Source organism: Dama dama, chromosome 13, assembly GCF_033118175.1.
Source record: "Dama dama isolate Ldn47 chromosome 13, ASM3311817v1, whole genome shotgun sequence".
Taxonomy (NCBI): Eukaryota; Metazoa; Chordata; class Mammalia; order Artiodactyla; family Cervidae; genus Dama; species Dama dama.
The window spans coordinates 11,902,650-11,914,318 of NC_083693.1; positions in this window are offsets into that span (position 1 = coordinate 11,902,650).

Genomic DNA, 11,669 nt, shown 5'->3' on the forward strand with positions numbered 1-11,669 from the left:
GAGGACTTCTTGGCTAGCTTGATGATGGAATGGCCCCCACCTCGTCCTCGAATCATCTTTGATAAACAGATTGGGCCTAAACAATGGGACATCTGAAAACTTGCTGCAAACACCGAAGAACTTGGGACTTGGACCAGACATTCCACAGGGACCAATCATAGCTATAGCAATTATTTCTTTCGCTATAATTGATCATATTTTATACAAGCCTATGTTCCATTTCCTTTTGTTATAGCTAAAGGAAACTTACAATTCAATAAGACTATACGTTTTGTCACTTGCATAAATTGCAGATTATATACTTGTCTTAACTCCTCTATTTCCTTAAGATATGATTCTCTTTTAATTCTTCGATCTCGACTTAGTCTATGGTTACCAATAAATCTCCAACGGCCCTGGGAAGAAGGTCCCATGGCTGGACTTGCTTCCCGATTGCTTACTAAATTGCTCTAGCGATGTAAACGATTCATTGGATTTTTGGCATTATAGGATTAATAACTATTTGCACCATTGCTGTCATCACTAGCGTTACTTTACAAACCTCAATTCAAACACATAATTTTATCCAAAATTGGACTAAAAATGCTCATACTATGTGGGCCACTCAGTCTCAAATAGATGAGGATATTCAAAAAGAAATACAGGAACTGAAAACAGCCATCGAATGGGTTGGAGATCAATTAACAGATGTACAAAAACAGGTGATGCTAAAATGTGACTGGAATTCTACTCAATTTTGTGTTACTCCTGTTCATTTTAATAATAGTGCCTACAACTGGGAACAAATCAAGTTTCATTTACAAAACATACATGATAATGCCTTTCTGAATGTACAGTTATTACAAAAAAGAAATATGTAAAACCTTTTCTAATAATCTGCCCTCTTCCACTAGTATGGGAACTTTAGCTATACAATTGGCTAATCAATTATCTGGGCTAGACCCACATAGATGGTTTCAAAGCCTTACTCATAGCATTGGGTCTAGAACTATAATTTTGGTGATTGTCTTAATTATATTTGTTGTCTACTGTTGCCTTCATGCAAAGATTGTCAAAACTAAATAAACTCTGATGGTCAGAACTCTTCTTACAAATATTATAAATAAATAAGGGGGAATTGTCAGGGAATGTTTGACGGGAGGATTCCTACGTGCTGTCTCTCATGAGTCTTTTGCCCCTCTTCAAGCGGAACAGCATGCTGCTCCCAGGGACTGAGGTCATTGTGTGAGGCAAGCATGAGTCTCCTTTAGTAAACATTCTCCTTAGGACAAAACAGCTTAATCTCCTTCCCCTTACTTGAGATATAGATTGTCTCCTGACCTTGTGACTAACATTACCCCTTGTTCCCTTGGTAACGGTTGCTGTACATTTGGTTTTCTGATCTCTATCATTCCCAAAAGAAGTTTCTTGTACTGCAGCCTATATATACTCATAGAAAAATCATTAAAGCACCTTTGCTCCATCAGAGCTTAGGTCCCCGGGTCTTTTTTGTCTCTCTCTCTCTCTCTTTCTCTCTCTCTCTTTCTCTCTTTCACTTTCTTATCGTCGACTCCGCACCACAAGGTTCTGGTCCATTAAAGGACCCCAACACAAAGGAGAAAAAGGAAGATATACTCATTTGAATGCAGAATTCCAAAGAATAGCAAGGAGAGATTACAAAGCCTTCCTCAGTGATCAGTGCAAAGAAATAGAGGAAAACAATAGAATGGGATAGGCTAGATTTTGATTTTTTTCTAATCAAGAAAATTAGAGATACCAAGGGAACATTTCATGCAAAGATGGGCACAATAAAGGATAGAAATGGTATAGACCTAACAGAAGCAGAAGATATTAAGAAGAGGTGGCAAGAATACTGTACAAAAAAGATCTTCATGACCCAGATACTCACAATGGTGTGATCACTCACCTAGAGCCAGATATCTGGATTGCGAAGTCAAGTGGGCCTTAGGGAGCATCACTACAAACAAAGCTAATGGAGGTGATGGAATTCCAGTTGAGCTAGTTCAAATCCTAAAAGATGATGCTGTTAAAGTGCTGCACTCAATATGCCAGCAAATTTGGAAAACTCAGCAGTGGCCACAAAACTGGAAGAGGTCAGTTTTCATTCCAATTCCAACTAAAGGCAATGCCAAAGAATGCTCAAACTACTACATGATTGCACTCATCTCACAGGCTAGTAAAGTAATGCTCAAAATTCTCCAAGCCAGGCTTCAGCAATACGTGAACTGTGAACTTCCAGATGTTCAAGCTGGATTTAGAAAAGGCAGAGGAACCAGAGATCAAATTGCCAGCATCTGTTGGATCATTGAAAAAGAGAGAGTTCCAGAAAAACATCTATTTCTGCTTTATTGACTATGCCAAAGCCTTTGACTGTGTGGATCACAACAAACTGTGGGAAATTCTTCAAGAGATGGGAATACCAGACCACCTGACCTGCCTCTTGAGAAACCTGTATGCAGGTCAGGAAGCAACAGTCAGAACTGGACATGGAACAATAGACTGGTCTCAAATAGGAAAAGGAATACATCAAGGCTGTATATTGTCACCGTTTTATTTAACTTACATGCAGAGTACATCATGAGAAACACTGGGCTGGATGAAGCACAAGCTGGAATCAAGATTGCCGGGAGAAATATCAACAACCTCAGATATGCAGATGACACCACCCTTATTGCAGAAACCGAAGAAGAACTAAAGAGCCTCTTGATGAAAATGAAAGAGGAGAGTGAAAAATTTGACTTCAAGCTCAACATTCAGAAAACTAAGATCATGGCATCTGGTGCCATCACTTCATGGCAAATAGATGGGGGAACAGTGGAAACAGTGGCAGACTTTATTTTCTTGGGCTCCAAAATCACTGCAGATGGTGATTGCAGCCATGAAATTAAAAGACGCCTACTCCTTGGAAGGAAAGTGATGACCAAACTAGACAGCATATTAAAAAGCAAACTCACATGGTTTTTTAGAAGTCAATATTCATGGGCCAATGAGTCACTGTCCTTCCTCCCACATGCTGCTGTTTTCTGCGGTTTCAAAGGGCATCCATCTGATGCTTCACTAGGACGTAGAGGACAGCCAAGAGAGGAGAAGAATGAATGGTATGGTACAAAAGGCTGTATGTCAGTGAATAAGATATTAGCACCATTTTGTAAGGTTAAATGTTATTTGTTTAAAGTCTCCTGTGACAAGCATGTGGAAAATAGATCAAGAATGAATAATTTAAAAGGATTTCAAGACAAGCCCCAATAGAACCCAGCAGCATAGATATGGAAATGGAAAGAAAAATGAAGATGAGGATTTAAGGAAGTTAAGTCAGCAGAAAAGAATTAAAAGTGAGAAAAAGGAAACATAAGTTCTTAAATTACAATGATTTAGTATTAAAGATCATAAAAGTTTTAAATAAATAAATAAAATGATTTAGTAAAAGACTAAGTCCTAACAGTGATGTTTTGCTTACTCTGTGACTCCTATTATAAACCAATATAACCAAAGAGCTCTCACTGACCCAGTTGTTTCAGCTTTGATGTAGTATCTGTGGTATTCAGAACATTCTGTTAGAGCCCACAAAAAGGAAAGGAAAATACATTCTTCTTGTACTTTACTGAATCTCCAATATGGAGAGAGAGGGGAAGAAAGAGCAGAGGAAGAAGGAGAATGAAAATCAAAAGAGGCATGAAACATTTAGCTAGTTTCTTTGCATGTTGTCACATTTAATCCTCAGCCCAAATGCATAACTAACTATATTATAGTTGGCATTATTGAGGTAAAATAAACTGATATTAAGCTGCACAAATTTAAATTGTACAAATTGATGAGGCTGATAAAACAAGCTAAATTTATATTATGAGCATATCCATCCACAGAAATTTCTTCATGTTTCTGGGTAAACCTCCTCTTGCCTCTTCTAGCAATAAATTCCCCCTTTCCCAAGAAGGCAACTTCACCTCCCTTTTGTCATATGGATGCACCATAATTTTATCTGCTCACCTCTTGATGGGCATTTGGGTTATTTTGAGTTTAGGGCTATTATAAATAAGCTTCTATGAATGTTTCTGCATTTTCTTTCTGTGAGCATTTGCTTTCATTCTTCTTGGGTAAATGCCTAGGAGTTGAATTTCTGGGTCATAGGGATGGGGCATATTGAAGTTTTTAAGAAGTAGCCAGAATGTCTTCCAAAATGGTTATTTAATTTTTCATTCGAATCAGCAATGTATGAGGAGTTCTGGTTGCTTCACAGCCTGCTTATACTTGCTGTGATCAGTTCTCTCTATTTTTGCGTTTATAGTGAGTATGTAGTACTATCTCTGTGTGATATTTATTTGCATTTCTCTATGATTTATGATGCTGAGCATCTTTCTATGTGCATGTTGGCCATTTTGTGTATCTTCCTTGGTGAGGTATTTGCTCAAATATTTTGCTCACTTTTAATTGGAATGTTTGTCTTTTCTTATTAAATTATGAGAGTTCTGTATATATTAAATAAAAGGTTTTTAGATAGTTTTGTGAAGACTTGGATGACCTTTTCATTTTTTGTCTGTATCTTTGAATAGCAAAAAATTTTAAGAACTTTGAATAAAAGCAACTTACTGATTTTTTTTCTTTTATCATTTGGACTTTTGTATTATATCCACTAAATCTCAAATTCACAGTTACTAAAATATTCTCCACTCTAATGGCAGAAAGTGAAGTGGAACTAAAGAGCCTCTTGAAGAAAGTGAAACAGAAGAGTGAAAAAGCTGGTTTAAAACTCAACATTCAAAAAAACTAAGATCATGACATCTGGCCCCATCACTTCATGGCAAATGGAAGGGGAAAAAGTGGAAGCAGTGACAGATTTTATTTTCTTCGGCTCCAAAATCAACTGTGAATGGTGACTGCAATCATAAAATCAAAAGACGCTTTCTCCTTGGAAGGAAAGCTACGACAAACTTAGCATATTAAAAAGCAAAACATCATTTTGCTGACAAAGGTCCATATACTCAAATCTATGGTTTTTCTACTAGTCATGTATGGATGTGAGAGATGAACCATAAAGAAAGATGAATGCCAAAGAACTGATGCTTTTGAATTGTGGTGCTGGATAAGACTCTTGAGAGTCCCTTGGACTGTAAGGACAGTCAATCCTAAAAGAAACAAGTCCTGAATATTCATTGGAAAGACTGACGCTGAAACTAAAATTCCAATACTTTGGCCACCTGATGCAAAGAGTGGACTCATTGGAAAAGATACCGATCGTGGGAAATATTGAAGGCAATAGGAGAAGATGGTGGGCAGAGGATGAGATGGTTAGATAGCATCACTGACTGAATGGACATGAGTCTGATCAAACTCCAGGAGATAGTGAAAGACAGGGGAGCCTGGCAAGCTGCAATCCATGGGGTCTCAATGAGGTGGACATGACTTGGCAACTGAACAACAACAACAACAATGAAATATTGTCTTAGTTTTTCTTCAAGATATATTGTAATTTGAGCTCTTAAATTTAAGTCTAATGTCAATTTTGAGTTAATTTTTGTATATGGTGTTGTAAGGGCCAAGGTTTAGTTTTTACTTTGATGTCCACTTGTTCCAGCACCATTTATTGGAAAGATTATCTTTTCCCTATTGAATTACCTTGGTATTTTTGGTCAATCAATCTCAAACAGTTGATGATTTCCATCTCTTGAACGATGGGATAGATATATGTTTCTGTATTTCTCCTGCTAAGCACAGCTTAAAACTCAGCAAAGCTAACATGATAGTTAGTTATGTGGGTTTTATTTTTGCCTCATATATCCCAGACTAAAAACTAGAGATGCTGGAAACCCAGAAACACCAACTGTCACAAAACAACCACCAAAGAAAACTTTATTTCTAGGCAAAGAATTAGAACCTTGCCAGAACAAAAACTTTTAGAAAACAAACACTTCACTGTGGCCACACACTACAAAATTAAAAAAAAAAAAAAAAAGTGAGGCCCTAACCCCTCTATCACCAGCAAATATGGAATGAAGAGTCTAGCTTTCCTCACTTGCATTCCAACTACTCTTCCCCTACCAGAGTAGTGTCAGGACGGCCAAGCAGGGAGCAAGCTCACCACTCCCCCACAGCCCACTGCTGAGATCTACTGTTCAGTTAAAAAAAAAAAAATCCCTTTCAAACTGTTACTGCTCATCAACAGTGCACCTAGTCACCCAAGGATGCTTGTGGAGATGTACAACGAGATGAATGTTGTTCTCATGCCTGCTAACACAATATCTATTCTGCAGCCCATAGATCAAAAAGTAATTTCAACTTTCAAGTCTTATTATTTGAGAAATACATCTCATAATGCTATAACTGCCATAGACAGTGGATCTGGGCAAAGTCTATTGAAAATCTTCTAGAAAGGACTCATCATTCTAAATGCCATTAAGAATGCTTGTGATTCATTGGAAAAGGTCAAAATATTAACATTAACAGGAGTTTGGAAGAAGTTGTTTCCTACCCTCATGGAAGACTTTGAGGGGATCAAGACCTCAGGGGAGGAAGTAACTGCAGATGTGGTGGAAATAGCAAAAGAACCAGAATTAGAAGTGGCACCTGAAGATGTGACTGAATTGCTGCAATCTAAAGATAAAAATTTAACTTTCTTCTTATGGATGAGCAAAGAAAGTGATTTCCTGAAGTAGAATTTACTTCTGATGAGGATGCTGTGAAGTCAATGGAATGACAACAAAAGCTTTAGAATATTACCTAAAATTAGTTGACAAAACAGCAACAGATGTTGAGATGATTGATCCAGTGGATGGGAACCTGCCTGCCAATGCATAGGTTGGTTTCCTGGTCTGGGAAGATTCCACATGCTGTGGGGCAACTAAGCCTGTGTGCCACGACTTCTGAGCCCATGTGCCCTAGAGCCAGTGCTCTACCATGAGAGAAGCCACCACAACAAGAAACCCATGCACCACAACTACAGAGGAGCCCCCATTTGCTGGGTGCAGCTAGAGAAAAGCCTGTTTGCAGCAATGAAGACCCAGTGCAGCCAAAAATAAATAAATGCGTATTTTAAAAGAGAAGAAATTTCACAGAAATTTTAAAAATACTTTGAACTTAACAGAAATGTTGGAGAAGGAAATGGCAACCCATTCCAGTATTCTTGCCTGGAGAATCCCAGGCAATCTCCTCTGGACAGAGGAGCCTGGTGGTCTACAGTCCATGGGGCCGCAAGAGTCGTACATGACTTAGCAACTAAGTGAAATGAATAGAAGTGAAAATACAACACATCAGAATTTGTGAAACTCAGCTATTCAGCAAGAAGAGAGAAATTTATATCACTAAATACTTTGAGAAGAGGAAAAGTCAAATCAATAATGTAACCTTCCACCTTAACAAATCACAAAAAAAGCCAAAATAAGTTCAAAGTAAGCAGAAATACTGTTCATGGGGTTCTCAAGGCAAGAATACTGAAGTGGTTTTCTATTCCCTTCTCCAGTGAACCACATTCTGTCAGACCTCTCTACCATGACCCGTCCGTCTTGGGTGGCCCCACAGGCCATGGCTTAGTTTCATTGAGTTAGACAAGGCTGTGGTCCATGTGATCAGATTGGTTAGTTGTCTGTGATTGTGGTTTCAGTCTGTCTGCCCTCTGATGCCCTCTCTCAGCGCCTACCATCTTATTTGGGTTTCTCTTACCTTGGACGTGGGGTATGACTTCACAGCTGCTCCAGCAAAGCACAGACGCTGCTCCTTACCTTGGATATGGGGTAGCTCCTCTCAGCTGCCGCCCCTGAAATTTGGAAAACTCAACAGTGGCCATGGAAAAGGTCAGTTTTCATTCCAATCCCAAGAAAGGCAATGCCAAAGAATGCTCAAACTACCGCACAATTGCACTCATCTTACACGCTACTAAGTAATGCTCAAAATTCTCCAAGCCAGGCTTCAGCAATACGTGAACCATGAACTTCCATATGTTCCAGGTGGTTTTAGAAAAGGCAGAGGAACAAGAGATCAAATTGCCAACATCCACTGGATTATCGAAAAAGTGAGAGAGTTCCAGAAAAACACCTATTTCTGCTTTATTGACTATGCCAAAGCCTTCGACTGTGTGGATCACAATAAACTGTGGAAAATTCTGAAAGAGACGGGAATACCAGACCACCTGACCTGCCTCTTGAGAAACCTGTATGCCGGTCAGGAAACAACACTTAGAACTGGACATGGAACAACAGACTGGTTCCAAATAGGAAAAGGAGTACATCAAGGCTGTATATTGTCACCCTGATTATTTAACTTATATGCAGAGTACATCATGAGAAACACTGGGCTGGAAGAAGCACAAGCTGGAATTAAGATTGCTGAGAGAAATGTCAATAACCTCAGATATGCAGATGACACCATCCTTATGGCAGAAAGTGAAGAAGAACTAAAGAGCCTCTTGATGAAAGTGAAAGAGGAGAGTTAAAAAGTTGGCTTAAAGCTCAACATTGAGAAAACTAAGATCATGGCAACCAGTCCCATCACTTCATGGCAAATAAAAGGGGAAACAGTGGGAACAGTGGCTGAATTTATTTTTCTGGGCTCCAAAATCACTGCAGATGGTGATTGCAGCCATGAAATGAAAAGACACTCACTCCTTGGAAGGAAAGTTATGACCAGCCTAGATAGCATATTAAAAAGCAGAGACATTACTTTGCCAACAAAGGTCCATCTAGTCAAGGCTATGGTTTTTCCAGTAGTCATGTATGGATGTGAGAGTTGGACTGTGAAGAAAGCTGAGCACCGCTAAATTGATGCTTTTGAACTGTGGTGTTGGAGAAGACTCTTGAGAGTCACTTGGACTTCAAGGAGATCCAACCAGTCCATCCTAAAGGAGATCAGTCCTGGGTGTTCATTGGAAGGACTGATGCTGAAGCTGAAACTCCAATACTTTGGCCACCTGATGCAACTGGTGGGCATCAAAGAGCTGACTCATTTGAAAAGACCCTGATTCTGGGCAGGATTGAGGGCAGGAGGAGAATGGGATGACAGAGGATGAGATGGTTGGATGGCATCACTGATTCGATGGACATGAGTTTGAGCAAACTCTAGTAGTTGGTGATGAACAGGGAGGCCTGGCATGCTGCGGTTCATGGGGTCGCAAAGAGTCGGACACAACTGAGCAACTGAACTGAACTGAAGCAGAAGTAGAAAATAATAAAGATAAAAGAAGACATCAATAAAATTAAAACAGAAAAAACAGTTGGGAAAATCAAAAGAACCAAAATCTGATACAGGCCATATGAAACTACCACAACTTACCCAAAGTGAAGTAATTATTTGAATAGCCTTATTACAGAGTCAGACACGACTGAAGTGACTTAGCATGGATGCATGCATTGGAGAAGGAAATGGCAACTCACTCCAGGATTCTTGCCTTGAGAATCCCAGGGACAGAGGAGCCTGGTGGGCTGCCATCTATGGGGTCGCACAGAGTTGTACACGACTGAAGCGACTTAGCAGCAGCAGCATTGCTAGTAAGAAAGGTAAGCATAATTTTCAGTTCAGTTCAGTTGCTCAGTCGTGTCCGGCTCTTTTCGACCCTGTGGACTGCAGCCAGGCTTCTCTGTCCATCACCACCTGCCGGAGCTTGCTCAAACTCATACCCATCGAGTCGGTGATGCCATCAAACAATCTCATCCTCTGTCGTCCCCTTCTCCTCTTGCCTTCAGTCTTCCCCAGCATCAGGGTCTTTCCCAGGGAGTCAGTTCTTCGCATCAGGTGGCCAAAGTATTGGAGATTCAGCTTCACCATCAGTCTTTCCAATGAACATTCAGGACTGGTTTCCTTTAGGAGGGACTGGTTGGATCTCCTTGCAGTCCAAGGGACTCTCAGTCTTCTCCAACACCACAGTTCAAAAGCATCAATTCTTCAGTGCTCAGCTTTCTTTATAGTCCAACTCTCACATCCATACATGACTACTGGAAAAACCGTAATTTGACTAGTGGGCCTTTGTCAGCAAAGTAATGTCTCTTCTTTTTAATATGCTGTCTCCGTTGGTCATAGCCTTTCTTCCAAGAAGCAAGCATCTTTTTAATTTCAGGGCTTCTGTCACCATCTACAGTGATTTTGGAGCCTAAGAAAGTAAAGACTGTCACTCTTTCACCATCTATCTGCCATGAAGTGATGGGACCCAATGCCATGATCTTTGTTTTTTGAATGTTGGGTTTTAAGCCAACTTTTCCACTCTCCTCTTCCCCTTTCATCAAAAGGCTCTTTAGTTCATCTTCAACTTCTGCCATAAGAGTGGTATCATCTGCCAATCTGAGGTTATTGATATTTCTCTCAGCAACTTTGATTCCAGCTTGAACTTCATCCAGCCCAGCGTTTCTCATATGTACTCTGCATATAAGTTAAATATGCAGGGTGACAATATACAGTCTTGATGTACTTCTTTTCCTATTTGGAACCAGTCTGTTGTTCCATGTCCAATTCTAACTGTTGCTTCTTGACCTGCATACAGATTTTTCAGGAGGCAGGTAAGGTAGTCTGGTATTCCTATCTCTTGAAGAATTTTCCAGAGTTCGTTGTGATCTACACAGTCAAAGACTTTGGTGTAATCAATAAAGCAGAAGTATATGTTTTTCTGGAATTCTCTTACTGTTTCTCATAATTTTAAACTTCCCCCAAACAAATTTCTAGGTACAGATGATTTCACTGCAGAATTCTACTGAAAACTTAATGAAGAAATAATACCAATGCTACACAATATTTTTTAGAAACTTTGTTAGCTTAAATTATAAAGCCAGTGTTGCATTGCTACCAAAACCAAGCAAACACAGTTCAAAAAGAAAGTTATGGGCCAATATCCTTCATGAATATAGACATAAAAATTCTTTTAAAATTATCAAATATATTTCAGCAATATATAAAAGCATTATAAGCCATAACCAAGAGGGGGTTATTCCAGTGATGCAAGGTTGGTTCAATATTTGAAAATTATCATATCAATAAGTAAAGAAGAAAAATCACACAATCATGTCAATTCAGGCAAAAAAGCATCTGACAAAAATTCAATACACTTTTTTGTTACAAACCCTCAGAAACATAGGAATAGAAGGGAACTTCTTCAACTTATTAAAAATCATCTACAATATGTTGCAACTAATATCATATGTAATGATGAATACTGAATTCTTTTTCTAAGGTTGAGAACAAAGCAAAGATGTTCACTCTTGCCACTGCTGTTCAACAGAGTACTCAAAGTTCTAGCCAGCACAATAAAGCAAGAACAAGAAATTAAAGCTATGCACATCAGAAAGGGAGAAATAAAACTGTTCTATTTGTGTAAGACATTGTCTATATTGTAAATCTCAGAGAATATACTAAACAGCCCTAGAACTGAGTTCAGCAAAATTGTAGGGTATTGCAAACATAAATTGATGAATAGAAATTCTTAAAATTTATTTTTTTTTCAAATTTGGGAAATACCTTGTTAAAAATATGAGAAGATGAAGTAGAGACTGGAGAATGTATTCCCAAATCATGTATCTGACAAGAGAATCATATCTAGAATATTTAAAATGCAGTACTGAAAGACAAAGAAACCAGTCAGGAAATCAGCAAATGACCTGAAGAGATGTTTCACTTAAAAAGATATACAGGTATATATAGATGGCAAATAAGCACATAAGATGTTCAACATCATAAACTATTAGGAGCTTCCCTAATAG